The sequence below is a fragment of the Pongo abelii genome, chromosome 2 (assembly GCF_028885655.2).
Source record: "Pongo abelii isolate AG06213 chromosome 2, NHGRI_mPonAbe1-v2.0_pri, whole genome shotgun sequence".
Lineage (NCBI taxonomy): Eukaryota > Metazoa > Chordata > Mammalia > Primates > Hominidae > Pongo > Pongo abelii.
This window is the reverse complement of record NC_085928.1, coordinates 170,916,207-170,935,689: the sequence shown is the minus strand read 5'-3', so window position 1 is coordinate 170,935,689 and position 19,483 is coordinate 170,916,207.

Genomic DNA, 19,483 nt, shown 5'->3' with positions numbered 1-19,483 from the left:
ATCGATGCTAGGAAGAAACTGCATCAACTAACGAGCAAAATAACCAGCTAACATCATAATGACAGGATCAAATTCACACATAATATTAACCTTAAATGTAAATGGGCTAAATGCTCCAATTAAAAGACACAGACTGGCAAACTGGATAAAGAGTCAAGACCCATAAGTGTGCTGTATTCAGGAAACCCATCTCACGTGCAGAGATACATACAGGCTCAAAATAAAGGGATGGAGGAAGATCTACCAAGCAAATGGAAAACAAAAAAAGGCAGGGGTTGCAATTCTAGTCTCTGATAAAACAGGCTGTAAACCAACAAAGATCAAAAGAGACAAAGAAGGCCATTACATAATGCTAAAGGGATCAATTCAACAAGAAGAGCTAACTATCCTAAATATATATGCACCCAAATATATATGCACCTAGATTCATAAAACAAGTCCTTAGAGACCTACAAAGAGACCTAGACTCCTACACAATAATAATGGGAGACTTTAACACCCCACTGTCAACATTAGACAGATCAACGAGACACAAAGTTAACAAGGATATCCAGGAATTGAATTCAGCTCTGCACCAAGCGCACCTAATAGACATCTACAGAACTCTCCACCCCAAATCAACAGAATATACATTCTTCTCAGCACCACACTACACCTATTCCAAAATTGACCACATAGTTGGAAATAAAGCACTCCTCAGCAAATGTAAAATAACAGAAATTATAACAAACTGTCTCTCAGACCACAGTGCAATCAAACTAGAACTCAGGATTAAGAAACTCACTCAAAACCACTCAACTACATGGAAACTGAACAACCTGCTCCTGAATGACTACTGGGTACGTAACAAAATGAAGGCAGAAATAAAGATGTTCTTTGAAACCAATGAGAACAAAGACACAACATACCAGAATCTCTGGGACACATTTAAAGCAGTGTGTAGAGGGAAATTTATGCACTAAATGCCCACAAGGGAAAGCAGGAAAGATCTAAAATTGACACCCTAATATCATAATTAAAAGAACTAGAGAAGCAAGAGCAAACACATTCAAAAGCTAGCAGAAGGCAAGAAGTAACTAAGATCAGAGCAGAACTGAAGGAGATAGAGACACAAAAAAACCTTCAAAAAAATCAATGAATCCAGGAGCTGGTTTTTTGAAAAGATCAACAAAATTGATAGACTGCTAGCAAGACTAATAAAGAAGAAAAGAGAGAAGAATCAAATAGACGCAATAAAAAATGATAAAGGGGATATCACCACCGATCCCACAGAAATACAAACTACCATCAGAGAATACTATAAACACCTCTACACAAATAAACTAGAAAATCTAGAAGAAATGGATAAATTCCTGGACACATACACCCTCCCAAGACTAAACCAGGAAGAAGTTGAATCTCTTAATAGACCAATAACAGGCTCTGAAATTGAGATAATAATTAATAGCTTACCAACAAAAAAGTCCAGGACCAGACAGATTCACAGCTGAATTCTACCAGGGGTACAAGGAGGAGCTAGTACCATTCCTTCTGAAACTATTCCAATCAATAGAAAAAGAGAGAATCCTCCCTAACTCATTTTATGAGGCCAGCATCATCCTGATACCAAAGCCTGGCACTATTCACAATAGCAAAGACTTGGAACCAACCCAAATGTCCATCAATGATAGACTGGATTAAGGAAATGTGGCACATACACACCATGGAATACTATGCAGCCATAACAAAGGATGAGTTCATGTCCTTTGTAGGGATATGGATGAAGCTGGAAACCATCATTCTCAGCAAACTATCACAAGGACAGAAAACCAAACACTGCATGCTCTCACTCATAGGTGGGAATTGAACAATGAAAACACTTGGACACAGGAAGGGGAACATCACACACCAGGGCCTGTTGTGGGATGGGGGGAGTGGGGAGGGATAACATTTGGAGATATACCTAATGTAAATGACGAGTTAATGGGTGCAGCACACCAACATGGCACATGTATGCATATGTAACAAACCTGCACATTGTGCACATGTACCCTAAAACTTAAAGTATAATAAAAAATATATATATGTATACAAAAAAAAGATATCATGATCAGGAGCCATGTTCTGGACATCACCATGTCTCCATGATGATCTTCAAGGGAAATCTTCATATTCAGAATGTGAGGAAGTTGTGGACTTAGATTTCAATTGCAATACTGAGGAGAAGAGTTAATTATGTAGTTTGCACTGTATTAGTTTGCTAGGGCTGCCATAACATGATACCATAGACTGGATGGCTTAAACAACTAAAATTTATTTTTCCAGAATTCTGGAGTCTAGAGGTCCAAGATCAAAAACTACATTCAACAAATGTAGTTTTTCCTGACACCACTCTTCTGTCACTTTCAGATGACCACCTTCTTGCTGTTCTTCACATAGTCTTTCCTTCTTCTAAGGACATCAGTCATATTCGATTAGGACCCACCCTAACGACTTCATGTTAACTTAGTAACCTCTCTAAAGGTTCTGTCTCTAAATACAGTAGCATTCTGAGGTACTAGAAATTAGGGCTTCAACATTTGAACTTGGGAGTGAAGGGAAACAGTTCAGCCCATAACCTGCATGAATTGGAAGTTAATGGGAAAGAACTACATACATGTAATAAACTATCTTTTTCACCCCAAAAAGCTATAATTAAACCCTAACCTCACTGTATCTACCAATTGCAAATTATTATGCCCTGACCTTGCCAAACTTAATCAAGACTTCACCCTATCCCCAAAAGTCCCCAGCCCTCTCCTTCAGTCACCACACCCTGCAGTGAAAGGCCCACAATACCCTAAAGAAAATCTCATAAAATATCCTGCCTTTGCTCTCCCCACTCTGAAACACTGCTTAAGAGTTTTCAATGCAGTATTACCCTTTATCATTTAAAGCAATAAACTCAGTTTCATTTTATCCACAGGTTATTTTGGTTGCATTTTCCACAAGCCAGCACTCAACATTTAGAAGAGTCCCAAGAAGTTGCCCAGTTCTATTATCAGTCAGATGCTTGAGTCCCTCATACATTACCCTAGCAAGTGATATTCTGGTTTCTACCTGAATACTTCTAGGGCCTGGGATTTCACTGTCTTCCAAGACATTGTTCTTTAGGCAATGACATCTTTGGAGTAGTCCAGGTGTTTCACAGAAGGTAATAATATGGTGATAATAAATATCATTCGAGTGAGTGAAAGGATGGATGGTACATTTCAGGTTCGAGTGTCCCTCCTACCAGGAAACTAAGAAAACCATGATTAACAATTTTATGTTCATCTTTCAAACTATTTTCTTTTTCTATGTTTTATTTCTTATTTACTCCCTCTTTGTAAAAAAATTGTGATTTTTTTGGCTTATGATTAATATATTCTCTATGTAGAATGTTTGGAAATTCCAAAATAAAAACAAATCTTTGGAATCTGAAAATAAACATTTAGATAAGAAATATGAAATATGTTTTACAAAATATGTTTAACTTTACCTTCAAAGCCTTAAGATTATTTTCAGTGAATTTCTGAATTTTTTGTTACATTCTTTCTTAACTCACTTTGAATTAGTGAAAACACATTTTCACTGACATCAATTCAAAAAAATAATAAAACTAGAATGTGAAGAAAGAGAAGAAAAATAAGATAAATAGCTCCCCCAAGCCTACTAATAACAAAAAATACAAATTTCTGATACACTAACAAGGAGAAACATAGCATTGCTGATTATCTCTTTGATATAGAAATTAGACACATTTGTCAAACGTTTTTGTCAATAATCCAGTTGAAAATAAGGTTAAAAATCTTTCTGAGGTTCTAGTTATGAATGAAAACTACTTAAAATTTTAATAAGTTCAAGGAGGGAGAAGAAGTAAAAAAAATAATGTCTTAATAAGACATTATTAAGTAATGAGTATATAGAGGAAAGTTGTGTATGCATGGTACTTGGAAATGTTTGGAAAACACCAAGCAGATATATTACTTGGATTATGGTATATATTATTGTTTCCATTTTGTTCTTACATGGGAAAACCATTGACCAAAGATTAGCAGGGATAATAGAAATTCCAGTCAAATTATGCAGATCTGCAGAGCTCATGATCTTATGATGTACGTCATTTGATAATTTAGAAATATTAATTTGTACCTATGCTACCCAGAAAGTCTCCAGCAAATTTCAACTTTCTTTCTATCCGTACTTAACAGTGACTTACACCTAAGCTTTATCATCTTTTGTTGGATTATTTTTTATTTTTGTAAACAAATTTTATTTTAGGGACCAGGTGTAGTGGCTCATACCTGTAGTCCCAATGCTCTGGGAGGACTAGGAAGGAGGATCACTTGAGGCCAGGAGTTCAAAACCAGCCTGGGCAACATAATGAGACACCACCTCTAAAAAAAAATTTTAATTAGCTGGGCATGATAGTTCACACCTGTAGTCCTAATCCTAGTCCTAGGTGGGAGGACTGCTCAAGCCCAGGAGTTTGGAGGCTGGAGTGAGCAGTTATTGCACCACTGCACTCCAGCCTGGACCACAGAGCCAGACCTTGTCTCTAAAAACAAAATTTATTTCTCACAGTGGGAAAAAAATAAATAAAAATAAAATTTAAAAATAAAAAAATTAGTTTAATCAATGTAAGATGTGGATACCATTTAAAAAATCAAATAATATGCCATGCTGCTAATAAGCTTTATTGCCAAATACTGTTTTTAATTAGACATCATCTGTCAGTGGAGGATAAGATTATCACTCTTTCATCTCCCCCCTGCACACTTTTTCTCACCCTTCCCTTTAATATAGTTATGATAGCACAATTTCTAATTAAATCAACATTCAGTTACTACTATGATAGTGTAAATACTGTTCACTACAGGGCCAAGTACGTTTCTGATTATGTTTCTTTTTTTGAATAGCCTTTTTTCTCCTGTAGTGAATAATTGTTTCATTTGTTTTCCTTTTATTTTTGTTTTCTATGAATCTATTGTTAATGTTTTCTAAATGCTCCATCTTATGTGTCAAATACCTATTGCTATTATTTTCCAAATGGTCATACAAAGCAGATAATTTACCAATTCCATCTCCCTTCACCCCACTCCTCATCCCCAAGGCCTACATATCCTTATTCTGATCTGGGCTGGCTGCTTTCCAGCCTGCTGCATAACTGTCACTCTGGGATCCCTTTGTCATCATCCTCAGTCTTTCTAAAACCATGTTTTGTGTTAGATTACAGCAGTGTAATAAAACATAAATAGTTATTCTTTGTCCCTGGTTCCTGGCACAGAACTTCTAAACCCCTTGTAATTTCCTGAGTGATAGGCATGTCTTTTTTTTTTTTTTTTTTTTCACTTCAAGTTCCGGGATACATGTGCAGAACATGCAGCTTTGTTACATAGGTATGTGTGTGCCATGATGGTTTGCTGCACCTATTGACCCATCCTCTAAGTTCCTTCTCCTCACCTCCCACCCTACAACAGGCCCTGGTGTGTGTTGTTCCCCTCCCTGTGTCCATGTATTCTCATTGTTCAACTCCCACTTATGAGTGAGAACATGTGGTGTTTCGTTTTCTGTTCCTGTGTTAGTTTGCTGAGGATGATGGCTTCCAGCTTCATCCATGTTCCTGCAAAGGACATGATCTCATTCCTTTTTATGGCCGAATAGTATTCCATGGTATACATGTACCACATTTTCTTTATCCAGTCTATCACTGATGGACATTTGGGTTGGTTCCATGACTTTGCTATTGTAAATAGTGCTGCAATAAACATATGTGTGCATATGTCTTTATAGCTGGAAACATTCCCTTTGAAAACCAGTACAAGAAAAAGATGTCCACCACTCTCACTACTTCTATTCAACATAGTATTGGAAGTTCTGGCCAGCACACCCAGACAAGAGAAAGAAATAAAGGGTATTCAAATAGGAAGAGAAGAAGTCAAATTGTCTCTGTTTGCAGAGGACATATTCTATATTTAGAAAACCCCATCATCTCAGCCTAAAAACTTTCTAAGCCAATGAGCAGCTTCAGCAAATTCTCAGGATACAAAATCAATGGGCATGTCTATTCTTATTATTTATAGCAAGCTTTCCATTTTTTTATTTTTGTTTGTATTTATTTTTATTTTTTATTTACTTTTTGAGATGGAGTCTCGCTCTGTTGCCCAGGCTGGAGTGCAATGGCGTGATCTCAGCTCACTGCAACCTCCACCTCCCGGGTTCAAGAGATTCTCCTGCCTCAGCCTTCCGAGTAGCTGGGATTACAGGCGCCTGCCACTACATTTGGCTAATTTTTTTGTATTTTTAGTAGAGACAGAGTTTCACTGTGTTAGCCAGGATGGTCTCGATCTCCTGATCTTGTGATCCTCCCACCTCGGCCCCCCAAAGTGTTGGGATTACAGGCGTGAGCCACCGCGCTTGGCTTTTTTTTTTTTTTTAATTTTAAGAGATGGCATTTCACTGTATCGCCCAGGCTGGAGAGTGCAGTGGCATAAATCATAGCTCACTACAGTCTTAAACTGCTGGGTTCAAGCCATCCTACTACCTCAGCTTCCTGAGTAGATGAAACTGCAAGTACATGCCATCAATGCTCAGCTAATTAAAAAAAAAATTTTGTTGTAGAGACAGGGTTGTGCTCTGTTGCCCAGGTTGGTCTCAAACTCCTGGCCTCACTCAATCCTCCCAAAGTGCTGAGATTACAGGCATGAAAGACCCTTTTGATCACACCTGAATTTACGCTAATCAGATGACTAAGGGTAGGACCCCTAGATAGCTTCAGGATGGGACTGATCACCAGAAAGACCAAGTGATTAGAAGGTTGGAATTTTCAGCCCCACTCACTGACCTCTGGGGTGTGGGGGTGGCGTGGAGATTGAGCTTTATAAAAACTCTTGAACAACAAGATTCCATGAGTTTCCAGATTGGTGAACATATTGATGTGCTGGGAGAGTGGGCATCTGGAGAGGGCATGGAGGCTTTATACCACCCCTATAGCTAGCCCTGTACACCTCTTCTATTTGGCTGTTTCTGAGTGGCAGTCTTGTGGGACTGGGCCCTTAACCTGTGGGCTCTGATACTAACTCCAGGACTTAGTGTCAGAATTGAATTAAATTATTGAATTAAATTTGGGGGCACTTAATTGGTGTTGAAGAATTGAATAGAGAATTGTTATAGGAAACCCACATACCTTTGGGGGCAGAATTACCCATTTCTTATATTCCAGGTTTTTCCCTTTTTTTTTTTTTTTTTTGGATTATCCATTCACTTTTCTAGAGCATATCCTTTCTGAGAAAAGAATGGATGTGTACATTTTGAGTCCTTCTATGTCTGTATTCTGTCTTTAAATGTGACTGCAAATTTGACTGAATTGAGTAGAGTTGCTGCATATGGTTGTGAAGATTATTCACTGCAAAACCCTAGGGGGGTCATTTTTATTCAAAGTGTTTTAAAAATGCGAACCAAAACCAAAAAGCTCTAGGGGATGTCATTCACTGCATGTTGGTTTGGATTGAATGTTACTTTCCAGAATTTTGAAGGCATTTTCTCATTTCTTCTAGCTTGCAATGATAATGTTAAAAAGCCTGACGTCACTGTGATCCTCTTCTTTTTTTCCTCTTCTTTCAATGTGTCCTGTTTTCTTCATCTCCCTCACCCAATTCCATGCCTCTCTCTCTCTTTTTCTCCACAAACTTAAAAAAAGATTCTCTTTATCTCTAGCATTCCAAGATTTCACAACAAGGTAACTTGGTGTGGGCATTTTCTCAACTTTTTGCATGGACTCTGTTGGTACTTTCAATCCAAAGACTAATATTCTTCCATTCTGGGAGATTTTCTTGAATTAATTTTTGGTAGTTTCCTCCCCTCAGTTGTCTCTGTGGCCTTCTCTAAATCTTCTATTAGTTACAAAGTGAGCCTCTTAGACTTAATCTCCTCTTCTTTTTGTTAATAGTTTCTCCTGTCTTTTATCTCTTTATCTTTTTGTTTTATTTCCTAAACTTCCTCAACTTCCAACTCTATTTAAATTTTTAATTTCAGTAACATTTAACATATTTAAATGACTAGAAAAATTTTTAAAAATGTTTTGAATTAACTAATTTATTTACAGAAACATCAATTCTTTTTTAATTTTTATTTTTAATTGTAAATTGACAAATTATAATTGTATATATTTATGGGGTACAGGATGTAATGATTTATGAATACAATGTGGAATAGTGGAATCCAGCTAATTATCATATCCATCACCTCAAATACTTATTTTTGTGGTAAGAACATTTGGAATTTACTCTCTTAGCAATTTCTTCTTTAGTTTTGTTTTTAATTGACATAACAATCATATGTACTTAAGGAGTATACTGTTTCAATGCATGTATACATTGTGTAATGATCAAATCAGGGTAATTAGCAAATTCCTCACCTCAAACATTATCATTTCATTGTGGTGAAAACATTAAAAATCCTCTCTTCTAGCTATTTTGAAATATATATTATCACTAACTATAGTCATCCTACGGTGCAATAGAACAACAGAACTTGTTCCTCCTATCTAACTGTAGCTTTCTTTGTACCTGTTGACCAACCGTTTCTCTCTATCTCCCCTGCCCCTCTACTTTCTCCAGCCTCTGGCAACCAGTATTGTACTCCCTACTTCTATGACATCAATTTTTTAAAATTCCTCATGTGAACGAGATAATGTGGTATTTGTCCTGTGCTTGGTTTATTTCACTTAACATAGTGTCTCTAGGTTTATTCATGTTGTTGCAAATGACAAGATTTCATTATTTTTTATGGCTGACTATTATTCCATTGCATATATATATATATCACATTTTTTAAAAAATCCATTCATCCATTGATGACACCTGGGTTGATTTCATATTTTGGCTACTGTGAAAAGTGCAGCAATAAGCATGGGAGTGCAGACATCTCTTCCACATATTGATTTCAAATATTTTGGATAAATATCTGGAAATGGAATTGCTGGATCAAGAAATTTCTTTTTTTATTTCCCATAGTTATCCTGTTTTTGCTTAATGGCTACAATATACTTATATATTTTAATTCTCTGAGGATATTTAGTATAGTATTTTTTTTAAAGTTGTCTTTGCTTCCTCTGGGTTCCTATTTTCTGTTTGTTTATTTTGATCTCTCATATGTTGAATGATTCCTAAAGAATATATTGATCTTTGGCCATCTTTCTATGTTAAAGGCCCTAAAATTTTATAAGTTCTGGCCTGTGGACAGGACTTGCCAAATGGTGGATGATCTGGTAATCTACCAGCCTTTTAAGTCAGTCTATGGAGGTATTTTCTCTAAAATCTTTCAGTATTGTTTTATTTTTTGTTTCTTAACTGTTTACCCAGGAAGAACATACCAAACTACTGGTGCTCTGGAAGGGATAGAGAAAGGAATCTAGGGGTCCCAAAGTCCAGTATTTAGAATTTCATTAATCCTTCTGCGTGCAACCCTTTATTTCACCTTCACTCTCTGTCACTTACAGTGTGTTTAAGATCTACTCCTCTGATTCAGTCTCTCCAGAAATAAGCCATGATTGCCTGCCTAGGGATAGTCACTGATACACAGGAGGGGAAACAGGGATCTAACCTCTTTGTATACTAGTAGATCCCTCTGCTTTCCGTGCCATGTTTTAATCCATGGTGTCATTCATACTTGAGCCCTTCAGGTATTCTGTAGCAAAAACAGGTTCATTTCTTGAATTTCAGCTAGTCTATAGCTGAGATCACTTTGCTTAAATGAATGATTTATTTTACAATGACCTGTGATCTGATTTTGTAATATCACATGTTTTAAACCTTTGATATTTGACAAGCCTTCCAAAATCAAATTATAAATCATGTCTTTTTCTGACCTAATTAATCCTTTAAGATATTACTAACAGGTTCCCTAAAGTCCAAAAATGACATATTTGCCTTATTTGGTATACAAATTATGCAGGAAGCATTGCCAAATATGAAATGGTGTTTGGTTTTCTTTGGGCTGTATTTGTATAAATATGTTATTGGCATGTGTTCCAAAATTATGAGAAACTCCTATAATTCTGATATGACTTAATGTATGTTATCAGTAATAATTATAATTGTTATGTTACATTATTGCATGCCACAGAGGTAGCAAATTTCCTTGTCAAAGTGCCTTTGACTATGGCTGCCCTAAAACTTTCTGCAATCCATGGACAATTGTTATCTTGTTTTGATTGGTTTTATAATCAGCTATAAAATGCTAACAGGTGCTTTTTAATGCAGGTTTCTGATAACTTTGGAGATTGTGACATCAGGATAAAGGAAAACTTTCAGGACTCATGGAGAGCTGAAATGTTCATGAATGTCAAGTAGAACAGGAATTAACTGCATGGACTAAACTAACAGAAGTCTGAAGTAATCTTTTTAACTTTTTACTTGAAACATTGCTGATACTTTGTTTTGTTTTTCAGAGCCAAGAAAACTTTTATTTTAACCTATTTACAGCTTTTAATGAATGAGTATACTCCTATGCACAACATTTGGATCATATTTGTTTCTCTCTATTTGATTTCTACAGAATTTGGAAACTATTTGTGAGTATTTTTAACTTATGACAATACAGTTATTTGCATAAGTGCAATAAGCATCTGTTTTCATTTCCTAACAGGACCCAGTTGGAGAAACTGGTTATTTTACCAAGGCTTTGAGTAGAATGGTGTGCTTTCCTTTAAGGAATCAAACTTGACTTATGATCAAAGCCCCTTGGAAAAACTGGCCTCATACCTTTGTCTACAGAGTTCCTGACCTGTGCTAAGTAAAGAATGTCACCTTCTGATAGGCCCAAGTTTATCCTGGAAGCTCAAGAGGAGAGGGATTTGCCCAGCTCATAGGTCTTTGATGGCACAAATCCATGGCTGGTCTCAGCTTTAAAAAAGTCTTATCTGAGATTCCTTCTATGGAACAAAGTTCCATCAAAGCCAATTTAAAAGCCTATGTTAAAAAATATTATTCCTCCTGCATTGTATACAAATAATCAGGCCAGGTATAATAAAACAAATCAGTGCTATCATGATTTGTCTTTAGTAAAAATGGGAAACTGGAGAGAGAAAAATTATGTCTCAAAAACTATAGTATACCTGTTGTTAAATTCTAGTCTTGCCTAATGTTTTTCCATTTTTATTATTTTCTACAGTTTGGATGGAATTCTAATTTTTCTTGGCTATAAGTCTTCAAAATAATGTTTTCAATTTTTTTCTTCTTGTTTCCCTATTTTTCCTAATTTGGAGTCACCAGAAACTAAGCTGTGCTTTCATAAAGCCCTGCAAACTAAAGCTAGACAACTTAAACTTCAGAAAAAAATAACAGCAACCTGTTTACATACATAAGGCACTTTCATACCTGCCTACTGATGTATGAATTTCAGAGTAATGTGGCCTGTATCAGTTTTCCGGGATTCTTCTTTTGTTTGTTGTTGTTTTTCTCCCTTCTTCCCCCTACTTTCTCTTCATAGGACATGAGACTTCACAACCTTCTAAAAATGAGTTTTCCTAATAGCTTGGGACCTATGCATCTAGGAATAAACCATCCTAGCCTTGAGAGATCAGACAAAACCTGAGACCAGAGAGACTCATTTTCTTCTAAAATGCTTTCTCCAAAAGATTTTTAAAAATAAAATGGGGAAATTGTGAAAGGAAAATATCTTGGATCTCCAAAATCACTTAGCTAAAGGGAAAAGTCAAGCTGGGAACTGCTTAGGGAAAACCTGCCTCCCATTCTATTCAAAGTCACTCCTCTGCTCACTGAGATAAAAAATGCATATCTAATTGCCTTCTTTGGAGAGACTAGGAACTCAAAAGAATGCAACCATTTGTCTCTTATCTACCTATTACCTGGAAGCCCCCTCCCCACTTTGAGTCTTCCCACCTTTGCTTTCAGTTGTCCCACCTTTCTAGACTGAGACATTGTTCATCTTGCATATGTTCATTGATGTCTCATGTCTCCCTAGAAATATAAAACCAAACTGTGTTCTGACCCCCCTTGGGCACATGTCATCAGGACTTCCTGAGGCTGTGTCATGGGCATGCATCCTTAAATAAACTTTCTAAATTAACTGAGACCTGTCTCAAATTTTCAGGGTTCACAAAGGCAAGTAATGGGGACTCATAATATCAATTTTTGTCTGACATATTTACAATAAAATTTATTAAAATATACAGCAGGGATAAATACCAGATTGCAAGTTAAAATTTTGGTTCCTAGTCCAACTCAACAGACAAGTACCTCTTGCCCCAACCAGACACTATCAATTTGCCTAATGTTGCAAACTCTTTAGATAATCTACTTGCTTTCTGACTCTCTGCTTTCTTTCTGGCAGAGGCTCTTCCCTATTACAGAGATTGAAAATGGCAAATTATCAACTTCCTAGCTCAATTGCACTTAGAACATGGCCATATAACCCAGTTCTGGTCCTATTTCTCTGAAAAGTGTTGATTTTTCTTGTTGTTTTAGCAGGCAGTTTACTTGGGTGGAAGTAAACTTCAAATTTTGTCTCCTCTGCAGCAGGTGGACACCTGAAATCATTACTTAGTGATTTTAGCCTTACCTTGGCTGCTTAGAGCCTTTCCTTATATATGTATGGCTTAGGATTCATCCAGCAATTTGGGCAGAGTTTATATAGAGGATTTGGACCTCCCCCTCTCTAGCTCTCTCTTTTCCAGAATTTTCATCTTTACTTTCCAGCTGTTTTAGTCACTCTCAACTCCATCCTCTGGTTTTTTTTTGTTTTTTGTTTTTTTTTTTGAGACAGAGTCTTGCTTTGTCATCCAGGCTCACTGCAGCCTCTGCCTCCCAGGTTCAAGTGATTCTCCTCCTGCCTCAGCCTCCTGGGTAGCTGGGATTACAGGCACACGCCATCATGCCCAGCTATTTTTTTTTTTTTTTTTTTGTATTTTTAGTAGAGATGGGGTTTCACCATGTTGGCCAGACTGGTCTTGAACTCCTGTCCTCAGGTGATCCGCCTGCCTTGGCCTCCCAAAGTGCTAGGATTACAGGCGTGAGCCACTGTGCCTGGCCCATCCTCTGGTTCTTAAAGCCAGTAAAAGTGTGGGTTTCTGTGCACAGGGTTCTTGGCTACCCTTCCTGGGGCTTGTTCTCAAGCCACAAGACTTTAAAAATGGGAAACTTCTTCAGTGAAATGTTCTTCTCCCAATTGTAGACCCAGATTCTTCCTGTTTCTAGTCTCCAGTGCTTTCAGGTAATTGTTCACCTTTGCCCAGAGTTTATAGTTGACATACGCAAAAGGATTGGATTAATAGAAGCTACTTCACAATTACCTCACAACTCTCAGAAGACAAAAGGAATATGACAATGGACTCATCATTTTCAGGTATTCAACCTTACTGAATACATAATATGCAGTGGGTCAAAATCTGTACAGAAATTGCTGAATATTGCTTTTTCTATAAAATATCCCAATTATTTTCTTTGAAGAATGGCTAATATTAATTAATGTGTTCATTTTTATTAATAGGCTAATGAAAAATATTCATTGTTTTAATATACCTAAAAGAGACAAAAAACATTAATTTTTATTATACTGTAAAAAATGAAATATTATTAATGTTTCATTGTCTTCACTTGGATTGACTTAACTAATTTAGGGTCTTGCTCAACATTTATCACCAATAGCAGTCTCAGAAAATATGGCCACTTAATAAGTTTTTAAGATAAATCTTATACAATGACTAATGTATACAATTAATGCAATCATCCTCTTTGCTATTTTAATTGCAAAAGTATATTTTATGGGTCAAAATTTAGGATGAAATAAATCTTACCCAACAGACTTTATCAGAAAAACAAGGTACCCTATTTCAGGCTTTTCAATAGCCAGAAATTAATGGGATCCAAAATAGTAGCTATAAGAACAATATATATGGTAGAATAACAGAAAGTGAATTGACCTGGAAGAGGCTAAAGATGTCATCTTCTCTCATTTTTCAACATTCAAAAGATATCTCCTGCTATGTAATTCTGTATTTATGATATTCCTGAGATTGTGGTTAAAAGACAAGAGACACATTTTACATGAGCAGTCATGCTGAATAAGTAACAAACATTGTGAAAGCAAAAGGAGTAAAGGTTAGAAGTAGAGCACATTTATTTTAGACCCTCCAATTGCAGACCTAGCTGAGGTGATGGGACAGATTCCCAGCTTTGCTGACCCTTATTATAATGAATCAGTGAAGCCCACTGGCAGATGGCCCTTTCTACATGGGGTTCCATTTATTGTTTTTTGCAGCTGGTTAAACAGTAAGTCATAAAGTAGGCCACTGTGCATCCACAGGAAAGTGATTATAGACACAGGGAAATTTTTTTTTAGAAATTTTAACTAGTTTTCTCTGTATGAATGAGAACCCTTGATGAGAAGATTTTCGACATGACATTTGTCTGTTGATGGATGCAGTGTTAGTGCTGGCCTCTTTAAAGAAACTGCATTGGTTATCCAACACCTGGAAATGTACAAAACATAAGCTTCTAAAACTTTCTTCCAATAGCTACAGGATTTGTCCACAAAATAGCTTCAGGTCATACACTTAGCTTCTCTCTCATCTTTTTAGGATATGTCTCTAGTTCATACATGTGTTTTATTTGATCTGAAAATGTTTTTAAAAAACTGAAACAATATTTTTAAATGTGGGGAGTTTTCCCTCAAATAAATTTTAAAGATCACAAACAAAAGCCCACGTTTTCATCTTGTCTTGGAAATTTGGAGACTCGCAAGCAAGGACTCAAATTCCTGAATGAGAACATTGGGTTGAGCTGAGTAACTGCAGCTTCTACAGGACTTGTGCTCTCACCCACCCAGCTCACTTCATTCTTTCCCTAACCTGCTCAGCACTAAAGCCATTGAGTTTGAGATCCAGGTCCTATATGATGAAAACACCATCTTGTGAGCTTTATTCACCAATACTATAAATGTAAAGATAAAGTTATTATTGGTGTGGCCCAATATTCTTTGAAAATCAGGCTTAAATATAGGAGATTATAAGAATAACTTCTCTTTAATCAAACCCTTACAAAGAATATGTATGCTTTGCTAAAATAACTCTTTAGCATACCAGCTGAAAACTTTTCTGTATTCACCTATATACACATGCCTGTAGAGAGCAGTGGTATACTTTTTCAACATAGCTTATTTATTTTTATTATAACATCTAGGAATTGACTATTTTTGCCAATCACACATTTCCAACATGAGGTAAAAATGTAAATGTCTGTAACCCTCAACCTAAAAGTGATGGGAAAGTTTAGAGAAACTAAACAAAACATCAAAAATTGAACTCAACAACAGAATAAGTTTAATCTATATAAAAGAAGTAACTTTCTGACCAAAGTTCTGGTAGGTCAAATTAATAGTGATAACATTTATATATCACTTGCTCTCATTTAATCAGCAAAAATATCCTATAATGTATATTGCATTTTAGTCATCTATTGCCACATAAAAAAACTACCCCTAGATTTAGCAGCTTAAAATATCAAACACTTGTTGTCTGATTAACTGCAAGTAAGACTTAGGAAACCTATGAGATTACAAATTTTAAATTCCCTACCGTTTATCCAAATGGTGCCTTGTGGAAAATTTCTACTCACTATATACATATCCATGAAAGGAATGTGATATATGTTAGATCAGTTTCAAATAGCAATATTATACCAAAAATAAGAATCTTTTCTATGTGAACTACTTCCGCCATCCACCATCACTGTTCTCACAGTGAATTTATATCTTTGGAAAGCTGAGCACTTCATTGTTCAGTTTACTTCCCTTCTTTCTCTTATTTTACTTTTATTTTCTGTTTCCCTTATCCCCTCTTCAAACAAAACTCATTTTAAAATACGGCTTGAATTTTATAAGCCCAATATTGCTCTTGGGATATTCTACATGAATTAGAAAATAAAATGTATCCTATTTTTATAGTAGCATTTCGAAGGAAATTAAAACCGCAGTATAACAAAAAATTGATAAATTGCTATTATAGGCTCTTCCATAATGCAAATAAAATAGTTACCGCAGTACACATAGAACATCTGCTAATCTAAATTAAAATGAATGAGAAACTAAATTAGAATTTATTTTTCCATCTAATCATATAGAAGACTAAGCATATTATGAACTAGATATTCTCAGTGTTTTTAAGGCATTGCCAATTAGTAAGCTTAGTGCAATAAATTGAATTAATAACTAAATAGTATCTTGGGGACCTGAAGGAGTTAATGACTGGCCTCCTCACTGCTTAATTAACAGCTGGGCAGAGCCACCAGGCATCTCTAATTTAGTAGTAACAAAAGGTATAGATTTACTTTAAATCCCAAGCCAACATTGGTCCTTTTTCTTAGTTGCACTATTTTATGCTTGCTTGCTTTAATTACCTTACTATCAAATTTACTATCTCAATAAGCACATTATCAACATAATTTCAAACTCATTTTTGAATTCTGGATTCTAAACTCTGGATTACTCCCTATAAAACAGTGGAAAACAGAAAATAATTTTAAAAATCATCGCACCATCAAAAATTTGAAAGCCTGGCAGAAAAAGACAAAATATAATGTCCATTTCTTGTTACTTCTAAGGAGTACAGCCCACTACCAGCCTCCATTTGCTTTCTTGTGGTCCCCCCGTTGACTCATTTAATTATCACTGGGAATGACAATATTTGCTTGCTCTTTGTGACCTGGCTTCCTCCCTTTTTTCCCCATTAAAGAAAAAACAATATCCTGCTCCCTTCAGTAGCACATATATCAAAATTGGAGCAAATCTCAAAAGCTGAATTAGCATGACTCCAACCCAAATATGACAAAAAATTACTAAAGTACATCATATTTTTAAATTGCTAAAAATCAAGTGAATAATCTGTATTAATAGGAATTATTTTCAATTGTAACAGGAAACCAAACTAAATTATTTAAACCAATTATGAGTTATTTTTCTCAATTCTTTAAATGAGCTATCAAAGATTCAGTTAGCTTTCTGCTCTAACATCTCTAGTGTGTAGTCTTCATCCTTATGAACACTTCATGATACCAAGAGGGCTGCTCCTTCTTTCACTTTGTGTCTATATTTCAAGAAGGCATAATGAGAAAGAAGAAATGTAAAAGGCATGTGCCAACTGAGTTGAATCTCTTTTAGAAAGCTTTCCTAAATATCTCACATATTAGACCTAATCTCATTGTCCAGAGTTGGGTCATATGCCCAACTTCAGCTGCAAGAGAGACCAAGAAATCAAGTTTTTAAGATACACATTGCCATAAAAAAACAAAATGAAGCTGGGCATGGTGGCTCATGCTTGTGATCACAACACTTTGGGAGGCTGAAGCAGTAGGACTGCTTGTGGCCAAGAGTTCAAGATCAGCCCAGGCAACATAGTGAGACCCTGTCTCTACAAAAGAAATTTTGAAATTAGCTGGCTATGATGGTGTGCATCTTGTAGTCCTAGCTACTTGAGAGGCTGATGTGGGAGGATTGCTTGAGACTAACTAGGAGTTTGAAGCTATAGTGAGCTATGATTGTGCCACTGCACCCCAGCCTGGATAACAGAGACCCTGTCTCTCTAAAAAAATGGGGTTCTACTAGTAAGGAAGAAGAGAGAAATTATTATCAGGTATGCAACTACTACTCTCTGCTAGGTGAGGTGAAAGAAAGACTTAAGGATATAATGCTAGATGCAGAAAAGAAAGAAAAGAAAAGGGATGAAAGCAATTTTAGAGAACATGATAAAATGAAGAACAAAGGTGACCCAACATAAGAATAACTGATGTCCCTGAGGTAAAATTCAACAAACAGAACAGGAAAAGTATTTTAAAATAAAAGAAAGTAAAATGTTACTAAAACATAAAGCCTGAATCTGTAGTTTGATAGAACACATTCTATATAAGAAAACAAAGACATAGGTCAAGATACAATGTGATTAAGTTATTGAACTTCAAAAATTAAAAAAATTGCCAGGTGTGGTGTTGCTTGCCTGTAGTCCTAGCTACTCAGGAGGCTGAGGCAGGAGGATCACTTGGGACCAGGAGGTTAAGGCTGCAGTGAGCTATGAACATGCCACTGCACCTGAGTGACCAGGTGAGACCTTGTCTCTAAAAAAATAAGAAAAATTCTAAGAAAAAATTTAAAAAGAGTTCAGGAATTCAAGCAAAACAAGTCATTTATAAGAGAAAAAGTCAGGATGGCCTCAGACTTTGACATGAAAAACATCAATGACAGAAATGAATGGAGCACTATCCATCAAATACTGAAAAAAAGAGGGATCCAAGAATATTATATGCCTGCAAGATATTATTCGGTCATAAAGTCAAGCAGCGGGCATTTTCAAAAACCAGAGAACTCATAAAATATAGCAATATTATTAATTGGATTATGTCTCCCGAAAATTTGTATGTTGAACTCCTAACGCGAAATGTGACTATATTTGGAGGTAGGGCCTTTATGGAGGTAATTAAGGTTAAATGAGGTCAAAAGGAGAGATGAATACAATAGAATAAATGTTCTTATAAGAAAAGGAAGAGACGCCAGAACGTGTTCTCTCCACAGATGCATAGAGGAAAGGCCATATGAGGACATAACAGGAAGGTGGCCATCTTTAAGCCAGAAAGAGAGCCCTCTCCAGAAACCCAACTCTATGGCATGTTGGTCTCAAATTCTGGCCTCCAGAACTGTGAGAAAAGTAATTTTGTTAAACCACCCAATTTTTTTTTTTTGTTTTTGTTTCTTAGATGGAGTCTCGCACTGTCGCTGCAATGGCGCGATCTCAGCTCACTGCAACCTCTGCCTCCTGCATTCAAGCGATTCTCCCATGTTCAAGCGACTCTGCTGCCTCAGCCTCCCGAGTAGCTGGGATTAGAGGCACTCGCCATCAAGCCCAGGCAATTTTTGTATTTTTTGTAGAGAAAGGGTTTCACCATGTTGGTCAGGCTGGTCTTGAACTCCTAACTTCAGGTGATCCGCCCACCTATAGCTTCCCAAAGTGCTAGGATTACTGGTGTGAGCCACCGCGCCTGATAGTATTTTTAAAATAGCAACTACAGCACACTAATAGAAGCACCTATGAGCTCTCTGTGAAAAGTTTAATTGATTATAAAACTCAGCCAGCCAAGAAATGAATCAAGATTTTAAAACTCATTTGCGGCAACATGGATGGAACTGGAGATTATTATAAGTGAAATAAGCCAGACACAGAAAGACAAATATTGCATGTTCTCACTCATATATGGGAGCTAAAAAAAGTTGATCTCATAAAAAAAGTTGGTCTCATATGGTAGATGCTAGAGGCTGGGAAAAGTGGGTGGGTGGGAAGGGGAATGAAGAGAGGTAGGTTGATGGTTACAAACACACCGATAAAAAGTTTAAGTTCTATTGTCAACAGTAGAGTAGAGTGACTACAGTTAACAACAATATATTCTGTATTTCAAAGTAGCTGGAAGAGAGGAATTGTTCC